This window comes from Lactuca sativa, chromosome 6 (assembly GCF_002870075.4).
Source record: "Lactuca sativa cultivar Salinas chromosome 6, Lsat_Salinas_v11, whole genome shotgun sequence".
Classification (NCBI taxonomy): Eukaryota; Viridiplantae; Streptophyta; class Magnoliopsida; order Asterales; family Asteraceae; genus Lactuca; species Lactuca sativa.
This window is the reverse complement of record NC_056628.2, coordinates 180,484,084-180,499,097: the sequence shown is the minus strand read 5'-3', so window position 1 is coordinate 180,499,097 and position 15,014 is coordinate 180,484,084. Positions and strand designations below refer to the sequence as shown.

Genomic DNA, 15,014 nt, shown 5'->3' with positions numbered 1-15,014 from the left:
AAATTTTTTTTTTTTAAACCGAACCCGAGCGTTCGGTCTATTTTGGGTGAGAAAATATTTTGGAACCGAACCCGAACGTTCGGTCCATTTTGGTTGCCAAAAAAAATAATTTTGAAAAAGAAAAGAACTTCAACAATAAGATAAATGAATTTGGAAAAGTAATAGAAAAGATTTACAACCAAGGAAACTACCTTTGAGCGATAAGCGAAGATCAGATGATACAACCGAACCCAAGCGTTCGGTTCATTTCGGTACACTAGATCAATACCCGAACCCGAGCGTTCGGTCTATTTCGGCATACAAGAGACCCGAACCCGAACGTTCGGTCTATTTCGCTTCTTACTTTTGATCTTGAGAGGTAAGTTTTGGTACTGACTCCGATTCCATCATTCCAAGCCCTTGTAGAATTTTTTTGAAAGAAGCTTCAGGAAGAGCTTTGGTGAAGATGTCGGCCAGTTGATCAGTGGTTCGAACAAAATGAATTTCGACGTTCCCATCTTCCACATGATCCTTAATGAAGTGATACCTCAGTGCTATGTGCTTAGTCTTGGAGTGTTGCACTGGGTTATGACAGATCCTAATTGCACTTTCAGAGTTGCAATATAGTGGGATCTTTTTCATATTGAGCCCATAGTCCCGGAGCTGGCTTTGGATCCAAATCACTTGAGATGTACAGGAGGCAGCTGCGATGTATTCTGCTTCAGCAGTAGACAGAGATACACAAGTCTGTTTCTTTGATTGCCAGCTAACCAACTTCACGTCAAGGAATTGGCAGCCTCCTGTGGTGCTTTTCTTGTCTAGTCCACAACCTCCAAGGTCTGCATCTGAGTAGGCTTGAACGAAGAAACCTGAGTTTGATGGATACCATAAGCCGAGAGAGGTAGTTCGTTTCAGATACCGGAGAATGTTCTTCACTGCAAGCATATGAGGTTCACGAGGATTCGCCTGAAATCTAGCACATTAACAAAAAAAAAACATTATATCAGGCCTGCTAGCAGTAAGGTACATTAAAGAACCGATCATCTAGCGATATAGCGTAATATAGACTGCTGGCTTATTCAAGGATGGAGTGAGCTTGGTGCCGAACGCCATTGGAACTTTAACCTTTGAGTCTCCCATCATGCCGAATTTAGCAAGGAGAGTCTTGGTGTAGGCTTCCTGGTTAATAAAGATGCCTTCGGGTCCCTGTCTAATATTTAAACCAAGGAAAAAGTTAATCGGACCCATTGAGCTCATTTCAAATTTAGTCTCCATCAGCTTTCTAAATTCAGCTGTTAAGCTAGGATTCGTTGAGCCAAAGATGATATCATCGACGTAGATTTGAACAATCAGAAGGTGGTTACCTTCGTTCTTACGAAAGAAGGTTGGGTCAACCGAACCTTGTTTGAATTTGGACATCTTTAAAAACTTGGTTAGCGTTTCATACCAGGCCTTAGGTGCTTGTTTCAGTCCATATACCGCTTTGTCCAGAATATAGCAGTGATTGGGGTATTTTTCATTCATGAATCCCGGAGGTTGCTCCACGTACACCGTTTCTTCAAGTTCTCCATTTAGAAATGCGCACTTTACGTCCATTTGGTAGACCTCAAAGTTATTGTGTGCAGCATAGGAAAGAAATATTCGAACAGATTCCAGCCTAGCTATAGGAGCAAAAGTTTCCTCATAATCGATTCCTTCCTCCTGGCAGTATCCTTTCACAACTAGACGAGATTTGTTTCTTATTACATTGCCTTCCTTGTCCATTTTATTTCTAAAGACCCATTTGAGACCAACAACCGAGGCATCTGGAGGAGTTGGAATCAGGCGCCAAACTTTATTTCTTTCGAACTCATTAAGTTCGTCTTGCATAGCTTGAACCTAATCAGAGTGATCAAGAGCAGTGTTTACTGTCTTTGGTTCAACTTTTGAGACGAAAGAGTTAAACATGCAGAACTCTACTTTTGAGAATAGAGATGCTTGCTTTGCCTTCAGTTGAGATCGGGTCAGGACCTTTTCGAAGACATTACTCACTACCTGTGAAACGGGATGATCTCTGGTCCACTTGACAAGAGGTGGGTAATTTGGATCATAGGATGGATCCAATTCGGCATTTACCATCTCTTCTAATTCGGATTGACTGTCATCTTCATAAAACATATCGACATTCTCTCCCTCGACTGATGAGCTTTCAGGTGTATCTTGACTTTCCGGTGCTACAGGAGTTTCGGGTGCATTTGAGCTTTCGGTAGCTACAGTACCTTCGGGTGCAGTAGAACTTTCAGGAGCAGATGGAGAAGAGTTTTCCCCTTCAACTTGTGAACTTAGCTGTTTTGAAGAAGATGGATTCTCCCCCTCAACTGAAGCACCTTGCTGAGAAGGTTTATTTGGAACTGATTCTCCTTCACCCAGTCGTTTGGCAGCGTCATCGACAATTTGCTTCAAATGGTCAACTTTGTTGTCTGTTGCATTGGCTTCTGAGAGAGTAGCCTTCTCCGGTTCATCAAATAACTCCACAAATTGCTCAAACAAATTTGCAATCGAGGCTGTGACTTGGCCTGTTTGCGAGAAGATTTCTCCTACTGATTCTTCCGTGGCCTTCAGCTTCTTGACATAGCTGTCATCGAAAGTCACATAATACGTTTCTTCAATGTTCCTCGAATGCTTGTTTAAAACCCTGTATGCTTTCGAAGTGAGAGAATATCCTAGAAAAATCCCTTCATCGGCTTTTACGTCGAACTTGTTACGATGTTCTTTAGAATTGAAGATAAAGCATCGTGAGCCGAATACGTGGAAGAATTTGACGTTTGGCTTTCTGTTGTTGATGATCTCATAAGGAGTAAGAGTGAAACGCTTATTGAGATAGGACCTGTTCTGCGTAAAACATGCTGCAGCAATAGCATCAGCCCAGAAATATAGAGGTAGAGAAGCGAAACTTAGCATGGTTCGGGCCGCCTCACACAAAGATCGGTTTCGTCTTTCGACAATCCCATTCTGTTGAGGGGTGTAGGGAGCTGAGAAGTTGTGACTGGTTCCTTTTTCTGCTCAAAAGTCTTCAAATTCTTTATTCTTGAACTCCAGCCCATTGTCGCTTCTGATGTTGCGAACGACTTTCCTCAGCTGCACTTCAACCTGCTTGATAAACATCTTTAGCTTGAGAGTTGCCTCAGATTTGTGCTTCAGAAAGAACACCCATGTAAAACGTGAAAAGTCATCAACTATAACAAGAATATACTTGCTACCACCAATGCTTTCGATAGAAGATGGACCACATAAGTCAATGTGAATTACTCAAGTGGTTCAACAACTTTAGTGATTATTATGGATGGGTGACTTTGACGACTCTGCTTCCCCATTTCACATGCAGCACACAAATATTCTCGATCAAACTTGAGCAATGGAAGACCCCGAACATGACCTCCTGTGACAAGTTTGTTGATATCCTTGAAATTGAGATAGGAGAGCCTTCGGTGCCACAGCCAGCTTTCGTCAGAATGTGCTTTGGATAACAGACAAATAGGTGGATTTCCTTTGATAGGTTTGAGATTGAGAGGAAACATTTCGCCTTTGCGTTCTGATTTGAGAATCACTCTTTTTGTTTTCATATCTATTATTTCCGAACCCTCATTGTCAAATGAAACTTTAAGACCGGTACCTCCAACAAGCTAAGATACACTGATGAGGTTATGCTGTAGTCCTTCAACGTATGCAACTTTTCTAATCGTGAAGTCTCCATTTGTTATCATCCCATAACCTTTTATCGTGCCATATGAGTTGTTCCCGAACTTGACATTCCCGCTGTTTGTAAGAGATCGGAATTCCCTCAGCTCTTCCTTCCTTCCTGTCATGTGACGTGAGCAGCCACTGTCAATATACCATTCTTCGTCGAACTGCTCGTCACTGATAACCTGCAAAACTCAAGCAGATTTAGGAACCCAAAGTTTCTTGGGTCCACGAGAGCCTTTCACAGGAACAAGAATAGTAAGAGAAATGTCAACAAGATATGTTCTTTTTATTAAAGTTGTTTCATCTTTCTTCTTAATAGTGAAAACTTTAATTTTGTTGGGGTTTGTTACAGTCGGTTTGGATTCAGGTTCAGGCGTTTGGGCCTTGGAATGCTTTTGATCATTCTTGACTGAGGAAACCTTTGATTTTCCTTTCAAATCTGTTGAAGATTTTGGATTTTGAGTTTGAACAGAATTGGATTTAGAATGGGGTTGAGAAGAATTAGAATGAGAGAATTTAGACTGAGAAGTTTCTTGACTTGACGTTCTAGGTGGCCCTTTTGTTTTTGGTCATTAGTGGGACCGAACCTTGAACCTTGGTAGCTTTTGTTCTTGGAACCGAACCTTTCCCTTTGGTTGTTATTCCTTTCTTAGGGTCTGACTGCTCTTTTCTCTGACTTTCTGTCATGATCAGAAAAATGGGTGTTTTGTGATCGCCAGAACTGTTTTCGCTCTGAGAGATTCTTCTTGTATCTCAGATTCCTTTACTGCTTCTGATCCTTCACTTGCTTCGGCTGTCGGTGAATGTTAGCTTTTTTGCTTCTGCTTTTTGTCAGCCGGTTCACTTTGAACTGATGATGTTTCGCTTGAAGGAGTGACTTCTTCTACAGGAACTTATTTTGCACCACTGGTACTTGGCACATCGAAGTTGTAAGGCTTGTTTAGTGGCACTGACACATATCTTCCTTTGGTTTTCCAGGACGTTCGCTCTGACAGACCAACAGTTTCGTCTGCATTATCTATAGGAGCAGACCAGAAAAACTCATCACAACCATCTACATTATCTTCGTTTACTATGGCGGTGAGTTCGGCTATCTGATGTTCGGTTACTCCTGTGACCTTATACACCATATTTGGTGTTGTTCTCACCTTTTGGTACACCACGACCTTTTCTTCAAGAATCGGGGACTTATTTTGGGATAAACGAGCGAACTCCACAGAATTTTCGGAAATAAGATTTTTGTGGTTTTCGGGTTCGCTCTTGACAAACTCATAACAATCGACTTCATCCTCTACAGAAATTTCACTCATATCATCATCCTCATTGAGCTCAGATGCGTTTTCAACATCAATTTTATTTTCTGAGCTCAAGTTGGCATTCAATGAGTCAAACTTTTGTATGGTTACGGTCCTTAGTTTCAGTTTATCGTTTTCATCCAAAAGGTTTTTCAGCATGTCCTTATAGTCCTTGGACTTTATAAAAGATTCAATTTTGTCCAGACCATACATATAAGTCGGATTCACATCATCAGACGAAACTACACTCTCGCAATTATATGCTTCAGCATCGATTTCATCCTCCTTAAACTCAAGGAAGGGCAAAATCATGCGATGAATTTTCTGCCCTATTTCACAGTTAAGATGAAGTTGAGTGATGTTACATAAAGACGTTTAGCAATTAAACAAAAAACATTTCTCTGTTACAGAAGTTTTAAATTGTCTCTTTGTAAATAAATGTTTTCGTCTTTGGATTTAATCAGCTCCGACTCCTTCAGCTCTATCCACATCCTTCGTTCCTCACTCTTGGAAGATACCTTGCTTATTTGGTCAGTTAGTTTAGAATTGGTGACCCATGTTTGAGTTAAACTGCTATCTAGATTTGAGATTCTTGAATTTAAGCTTTTTAATTCTTTTTCATACGAATTTTGTGGGACTTTGAATGAAACAAAAACGGATTGTACCTTCTTGATCAATTCATCTAGGTCATTGATCTGCACGTTGAGAGGTTTTGCTGTGAAGCATAGGTCCTCTTGCTCCTTGGATTCTTCATTCCCACCATCCGTATTGTATCCCCTCATTTGAGATACATCTGTCACCATCAAACACTTCCCACCGCTTTCTTCACCTTTTGCAACGTATGCCTTTCCATGAGATGGCTTCCTGACCTCATCATCCTCTGAGTCGGTTGACCAGACCTGCACGCCACCGAACTCATCATCCGCTACCGAACCGTGCACAATTAAAGCATTCATTGAAGGGTTAGCAGTAGCTTTCTTTCTCTTGATCTCTTCCAACTTTTTCATCAACAAGGCCTCTTCATCTTTTTCCTCATCCTTCTCTGCCATTTTCTTTAGAACGCAGTCTTTGGCATAGTGGTTCTTTCCTCCACAATAGTAGCAGTTCACACCTAAATCTCCTTCAACTTTCGCCTCTTTCTTTGGTTCCTCTGTCTTCAGTTCCTCCCTAACCTTTTCAGAACTGTAGCTTCCCTGCCAATTTCGGTTCTTATTGGTAGGGAAACTTTTCTTAATGAACCTCTTTGGATTCGACACCATCATTGCATAGTCTTCAGAAGTAAGATCATAATCTTCTAAGTTGAGATCTTCATCTTCTACCACACTTTTGCTTTTGGACAAGAGGGCCAAGGACCCTAAACTGGAGACCACATTTTTCTCTTGCAAAACAATCTTTTCTTGGGATTTCAAAATCCCTACCAGCTTTGCCAACGAATAAGATTTAAATTGCTCATGAGCTTTAATAGTGGACACAACCGCTCTCCACACGGATCTAAGGCCATTAAAAAAGGTTACTTTTTGTTCAATCAGCTTCCTTTCTATATCGTGTTTGATCATCTTGCTAAGAAGATGATTGAAGCGATCGAACGTCTGAGTAACAGTTTCATCAGAATTCTGCTTAAATTCACCAAACTCAGACAAAAGCAAGGTCTGAATACATGCTCCAAATCTTCATCTGTGGAATATAGCTCTCGCAGCCTATCCCATATTTCTTTAGCAGTGCCGCATGAACTCACTAGCCTGAATGTATCAGATTGAAGAGCGAATCGAATCAGTCTTAATGTTTTATTGTTGCACTGAAACTTTTCCTTTTCGTCTTGAGCAACATCCTTTACGTCCTTTAACAGATCATTATACTCTTTCTGAGTTTTAATGATTTTTGACGTTGCTGAATGAGCAAATGGTCCAGCTACAATTGCTTCCCAAATAAGATATCCATTGTCTTCAGATCCGATGACATAATCTTCGAAGTGATGTGCCCAGACTTCGTAATCCTGGGTGTAAAGAATAGGAATCTTCGTCGTCGATCCAATGTTGTTACAGATATTGATGGGATTAGATTGTGACTCGTCCATGCTTGATCGTTTTTAACCTGTTTGAAAGATCAGACTTGTAATATTTAATATTAGGGTAAACAAATAAATGCTGAGTTACGTCAATAATGGAATGACGGCTCAATAAATATTAGTTAATACGGAATAACCCTAATCGCAAACTCTTTCACAGAAAAGATGTGTATGAATTACACAGCCTCCTGCTCTGATACCAATTGATGAGTTATTAATTAACTCTTTGATCGATTAGATCTTTGTAATAGATATGCGATGAACGTAAAAACATTAAACAAAACACAAGTATGAATCAAGATGTGTCGAATGATTAGATTACTCAATCCTCAGCAGAGCTCGATTGAGAACTTCCGTTGTAGAGGATTCTAGGGTTACAAAACAAGAACGATAAATTTGCTGAACAATAAATCTCTAATCGTTACTAATCGTCCTCTCGTTCTAGGATGCATGCAAGCATCTATTTATACTAAACCCTACAAAACTCACGGATGGACAGGCCCATACCGGAGATACATATTGGACTAGCTAACGAGCCCAATAGACGCAACACAAAATACGATCCAACAGTGATGGTGGGATGCCTTTGGCATCCATCTCGAGATGGGTTTCTTGAGCACAATAAAAGAGTGGCATCGGTTTTTAGAGAGAATGGATAGAGAGAACTCAATGTAGAAGATATGAGACCGAGTATTATTGAGAAACAGGTTTTTGGATGCATAACAAATCAACAAAATCAGATGTTGAGGTATCTGGGCGACATATGAAGGAATGTTTCAAATTTTAAAATTTTTGTTGACTCTTTCTAGTCAAAAGGAAATTTTTGTTTAAAATTTAAATCCTCTATATATGGAAAGATAAGAGCTTTCGATTTGAATGTTTCAATATTAGACATGTGAATTTATTGTGTATTAAACACTTACCTATTGCATTGTATTTTGTAGGATTTTAATTAAATATTATTTTATTGATGATTTGTTGTACTATTAGCTTAAACACTTGAACGTCTTAAATCTATTTTTAGAAATAATAAGTTTGTATAATAATATAGTAAGATGTATGTATATATATATATATATATATATATATATATATATATATATATATATATATATAGGGCTAGATTATTTTGTTTTTACTAAGTATTGTGTGCCAGAATACACAGATCTGGACCAACGGATGAAATTAATCAATGGACATGATTTGAGAGTGTATGATATTACAATGGGGTAACATGTACCATATAATCACACATTTTTTAACAAAAGGGTATTTTGGACAATTAACTACATTTGTAAAAGGAAATTTTCGGATTTTTAGGGATGATTAATTCTCCTAATTTAAAAAAATCTGAATTTTTTAATAAATTCAATTTCAATTTTTACCGAATTTATTCTGTCAGAATATTTTTTGTTAGAATGATGCTCTTTCAGAATTTTATTCTAATAGAATATTATTGAAGAAAAACAAAATTCTTGAATCAGATGTTGAAAAATATCAAACATTCTAACAGAATTCTTAAACTACCTGTTGAAGAATAACAACATTTTTATTTCAAAGTTATATTCTATTAAAATATCAATGAAGAATAATAGAATTCTTAAACTACCTGTTGAAGAATAACAACATTTTTATATTTTCATATACATTCGAACTTAAATACAAATTTATACATATTCTTACATACTAATAACCTTATACATTTTAATATATTTATACATATTCTAAAAGAATATCACAAAAAATTAACATTCTTAAATATACAATTCATTAATAACTACAAGTGTAATTCTTAAAAAATAAGAAGATTCTTAAACTATGAGTGTGATCAAACTTTGACTCATTCTTCAAGTCATTCTTATCAGGTCTTCAAGCATTCCTTTTGACCATTCCTATCACAAATGCAACAAAAACTAAGAATGGTTAAAAGCATGTTACTTGCAATTCCTATCAATTTACACATTCTGACAGAATACATAGAATACATTCTGGCAGAATACATATAATACATTCTGGTAGAATAATTAGAATACAATCTTGCATAATACATAGAATACATTCTCTCAGAATACATAGAATAAACTCGGGTAGTTATAACTTTACATGCCACTATAAAGAATTAATCATGTGATTTACCATTTGCATTCCGCTTCAGTTGATCAAAGGCACCGACTCTAAATGTATTTGCACATACCAAAGATGGTTTCCAGCCCTTCTTTTGGTGGTAATAGGCATATTTTGTACATGTAGTAGTTTTTCCAGACCCTGAGTCATTCACATTCAGTAGCACATGTCATCAAGGATCCAAATACATAAAATAATACAAATAAATGTATGATGACAATTTACGGTTTACAAACAACACAAGTTACATGAATAGAATACCTTATAAGCCTACAAACATGACAACACGTGGTTTCCTTTTCTTGGGTGTGAAAGATGGCTTCCCAAGATCTAACATCTTGCAGAGCATGGTAAATATGGCCTAGAAGAAATAGATAAATGATTGTTAAACAACACAAAGTGAACCTAACAACATTGGGCCAATATATGCCACAATAGCATGAGCGTCTACATCATAAGTAAACACTCATCACTAGAAAAATATAGAAAATAGATGTCTCTTCCATTATGTAAATGACTATTATCAGCTAGAATGTTTGTAGTTTGGAATTGAAATTCAATCTGAATCGATTTTATACATTTTTCCGAAGTATAGTTTCAATCACTGGAACCGGACTTCTTGAATCACACCCTTTTGTAATTTGTTCCACTATATTCAAATTTCATTGCCTTATTTTACTATTTCAAATTTCTTGTAGCAACCACATATAATCCAATAAGTGACTAGCAATACAAATTAACTAATTCAATATGAGGGAAAAAATACCACTACAACAACAATATGCACCTGCTGGATGATTCTTCGCTTGTTATGACCTGCAGCGAGATCATCGAGATTGACGATCTTCGAACGAGCTTAAACTGAGCATCGGATTGAAGAAGAGCGCGCGTGATCTCGTTTAAACAATCATTAAGGACCTTCTCATCGATGATCGTGGCATTGCTCATCTGCTGGAGAGCACGTGAAATGCTCCCCTAATTCCGCCAACACCATCTTCCATTATTTGTGTGACACGATGAACAACAATTCGTTCATAGGGAAATTGGAACCAAAATCGAACACTGGTTTCTTAATTGACCAAAATTAGGATAGTGGTTACTGTTTCAGATTTAGGGTTTGGATGCTGGAAGGGGAAAAACAACGGTGTCGCCGGTGGTGTGATCTGTTGGTACGTATTTGTATACGGTGGAGGTGGCTATCTTGTGGTTGTGCATTTCGACTATGGTGGGTGAAGAAGATAATCGTATACTCTGATATAGAATTAGGGTTATTAAGATGAAGGAACCATGATTTAAGGGATCAAATACGTGATATTCTATTATTTCTTTAATTATAGGATTCCAATTAAATTATTTCCATTAATTAAAAGCATAAAAAGTCCAAAATACCCTTTAATGGTTTATTTAATAATTTATTATTTCTTGAATTTTCATTGGTGCATTTAGGCACACAATAGTTGTTAAAAACATTTGAACCTAACTATATATATATATATATATATATATATATATATATATATATATATATATATATATATATATATATATATATATATATATATAGCAATTAACCAAAAAAATCTAAGTATATATAGCATGGTGTATTGAAAGAACAAGAAAAAAAAATGAACTGCACTGCATTCACATTTCCTTAAGCAGGGAAAAAAATAAAAAAAACCAACTTTAAAATTGGTGGTGAAGTTAGGTATATCACCGGAAATCGTTTTCTATGGCGGTGTTCACCGTTCTTGTCCGGCCGGCGGAAGCGTTTTAGGGCTCCAAACCCAGAAACAAATCCCCTAAAATCGGAATAAAAAATGAAGTTCTTACTAATTAAGAAGAAATCAAGGACCAAAACCTTACCTTTTAGCTGGCCGAAGAAGTGGAACACCGGAAAATGCCTGGGAACGACGCCAAAGCTTGAGAGGAAAATGGAAGGGGCAGTCGACTGGAAAATGAAGACTGAAAGCGTTTTTATTACAACAAAACCCTATAGAGACGACATGTCGTCTCTATAGGTAAACGAAAATGGGGTCGTTTTACTTCACGTCATTAAAAAATAAAATAAAATAAGAAAGCGTTTTAATGCGGATCGTTCCCTCCTTTTCCAAACGACATGTCGTCTAGATAGCTTGACCAAAACGACATCTTATTCCATTTCTCCAAGACGGATAAAAAATAAATCGAAATTAATTTTTAAGCACCCTATAGCGACGACATCTCGTCTGCATAGGCTGACCAAAACGGCATCGTATTGATTTTCTGTAAAATAAATCGAAAATATTTTTTTAATTCCTCCTCCCGACGACATGTCGTCGATATAGAAATTCGATATACCACAAAAAATTCGCCCCTTTCGGCCGAGCCTATGCAGCCGACTTGTCGTCTGTATATCTTTTCTGCTCAACGACATATGTCGTCTGGATAGTTGTCGTCTGCAAAGGGTTAGATCCTTGTAGTGTGATAAGTACTGATCGCGCAAGAGGGGATTAGAGATGGAGAAAGCTGAAGGCGCAAGAGAGTGTTTTTGGTAGGAGAAGGCTGAAAAGATGATGCACCAAAAAAATTAGGAAAGGGATGATGCTCACGAGGGTTGAGAAGGGATGACGTAAGTAGGATGTTGGTATGGCACAAGAGGTGATGTTCGCGCAAGAGGGATTGATGTGGAGCAAGTGGAAGTATATGGCGCAACAAGGGTATATGGTGGCACAAATTATTGATGCTCGGAGAGGGGAATGTTGCTAACAGCTTGAAGGAAGTTGCGTCAAGGGTCAAGTAGACGTCAATGCTTGGAGTATGGTGCAAGAACTAGATGTCACAAGATATTGAGTCCACTGTCATGGCACAAAAAGAAACAATTTATTTTTAATAACTTGGGTGTTGGTGCAAAAAGTTGTGAGTGGCTTTGATTGCTAGTTAGGATCGAGAGATGGTCCAAGGATTTGTGAATGGTGCGCCAAGTTAAATATATATATATATATATATATATATATATATATATATATATATATATATATATATATATATATATATATATATATATATATATATATATATATATATGAATGAATGATGCTCCAAGTTTTTTTTTGTTTTTTGGTTTTTTGGTTTTTTTTATTTTATTGTATTATTTATTTATTTATTTATTATTTATTTTTTGTGTAAGAGAAGGAAGTTGTGTCAACAAGAGGTTTGTGGCAAGATGATGCGCCAAGTAATCTGATGTTGCTCCAAGCAACTATCGAGGTGAAGTTGCTCACGAAGAGGTTTTTTGCTCATAGTTGTGATATTTCTCACGCTTGTGATGATCACTTGGATTCAGATGATGCGCCAAGAGGTAATTTTGTGCCAAGGTGTGTTGACTGAAGGATGAGGCTTCTGCGCCAAGGAGCTATGAGGCCAAAGTTGCGCCAAAGAGCTTCTTGCGCCAAGCCGAAGGTGAATCTGTTGCGCCCAACTGAAGATGCTCCAAAGTCTTTTGCTCACGAAGTGATTTTGCTCCAAACCTTGTTGAACACAATGATGTTGCTGGTCATGAGGGTTGTTGCACACGAAGAAGTTGTTCATGAGATTATTGCTCATGAAGATTGTTGCTCATGAAGACTGTTGCTTACGAAGACTGTTTCTCACAAGGCCGTTACTCATCAGGTTGTTACTCATGAGGCTATTGCTTATGTAGTTATTGCTCACGAAGACTGCTGCTCCAAAACAAAATTCGATGTTGCTTCACGTGAGGATGAGAGGAAGAATTTGTGAGAGAGCGAAAATGCAAGAGTAAGAAATATAAGTGAAGTATTTATAGGTGAAAGTTGCTAGGGTTTCTCAATTGGCCGAGATAATGATTACATGGGCCAACTTATGGGCCCATAAGACTTGGATGACACTCAAGTATAAATAAGAGAAAGTTAACTTGAGTCGTGAGTGAGAAAAAGGTGACTTTATAATCAAGAAAGAAAAGGTGGCGCATGCATGGATGTGATCTTAGATACTTGCAAGGCACCTAAGGAATGTTAATGACCTACTTGAGACGTGCTTGGCCTACTTGAAACATGCATGACCTACTTAAGACGTACATGGCACATTAAAAATATATATATGACCTATTGTAAATGTGCATGACACATTTATTATGACCTATGTTGACACGATGATCCATATGGACGTGATGCACCAAGTGGCTGAAGATGCTCCAAGTTCTTGATCATCACTACAAGAAAAATGTGAGTTTCCTAGGGAAGGAATCCGTTGCGAAAAGCTGAAATTCCGTTGCAAAAGACAAATAGCGACGGAATTTGCGATGACCGATTTCCATCCCAAAAAACAATATAGCGAGAGTTTGCAAGGGAAACAATCATTTCGTCGCAATTGTGACAACGAAATGAAATCTGTTGTAGATAGTATCCCGTCGTGTATGCCGTTGTAGGATTGCATCACAAATTTCGTGGTAGTTCTTCCATCACAAATTTCGTTGTAGTTGATCCCTAACAATATCCGTGGTGATGATTTCGTAGCAAATTCCATGGTGGTGAATCCTTAGTAAATTTCGGGGTGGTGATTTCCTAGTAAATTATGTGGTGAAGATTCACTAGCAAAATTATGTGGTGATGAATCCCTAGCAAATTCTGTGGTGGTGATTCCCTTGCAAATTAATTTTGTTGTACTGAATATCTAGCAAATTCCATGGTTGTGGATCCCTATCAAATTTGGTGGTGATGAATCCCTAACAACTTCCGTTTGATGACTTCCTAGCAAATTCTGTGGTGGGGAAATCCCTAACAATTTTTGTGGTGTATATAATATATTGCAGATTCCATATCGAAGATTCCATATGGACGGATCGATGGATAACTTATTTATAAATTAAATTCATATTATTTTGTAGTAATATATGAAAAACAAAAAAAAATAACATTATATCATAAAATAATACAATAATTATTTAATACATGGAAAATCGAAAGTGGCTAACCTAAAATAAATACTTTGCAATAAACATATCAACACTTTATGACCTACTAGTGTTGTTTTGTAATTACATTAACAAGATCCATTGTGGTTTTAAGTTGTTATTCAAGTTGCCCGACTCTTGTGTTGTTTTGTTCTTCTTGGGCCTTCATTATTTTTTTAGCTCGTCGTTTTGCTCTTTTTGTTTAGCAAAAAGCTCCCTCATTTCTTCCAATTCATCATTTTTTTTTCTGGAATATAAGAAACATCCGTTTTACTATTAATATTGGGAACCGCCTTTGCAAAAGAGCCTAATCCATAAAGTCTTCTTTTTTTCTTATCACCACCAACAACATCATAAAATAGTTTGTCCCCCTCAAATTTAGCACCTTCAACTTCCAACTCTTCTTATTTTTCTGTATAGACCGCCTACAAAAAATATAATATAAGTTAAACGATATCAACATTATGAATGAAATTATGGACTAGATACAATATACAAGTTTAATTGTACTGAAGTGAATATTACATGAATTTGTCTATATTTTTCATTTGTTAAAGCGACTCTATCGTGATTCTTCGTGTGTGTATCCAAGAACAATTCAGTATTGGGTGGATCACATCCTAATTTCCTCTTCTTCGTAAATACCATAAAATGTCAAATATACAGATAAACATAAACATTGATGTCTCGTTAAAACATTACCAAATCAAAAGCAATCTTCAAATGATTTGCGGATCCACCGTTATGGGTAGGTTGTGCTACTCCATCAGCCACACCGTTACACCTATTTTTCTTGTTATGCTCGGATTTTGGCTTGTATTCATTTGTATTCCATTTTACTCGTCAGGAGTTATAGACTTCTTGGGCAATATGAACCGCT

General features: G+C 37.3%; 1 long non-coding RNA gene across 1 annotated transcript; it reads right to left on the bottom strand.

Annotated features, from left to right (window-relative positions):
- Nucleotides 1-9,197: 9,197 nt before the first annotated feature.
- Nucleotides 9,198-12,107, bottom strand: LOC128126670 (uncharacterized). The gene is made up of 5 exons (XR_008224639.1): nt 11,050-12,107; nt 10,901-10,985; nt 9,974-10,437; nt 9,448-9,547; nt 9,198-9,327 (listed from the first exon to the last, which is right to left on the bottom strand). It is a non-coding gene; the product is annotated as an uncharacterized LOC128126670 (long non-coding RNA).
- Between the last annotated feature and the right edge of the window lie 2,907 nt (nt 12,108-15,014).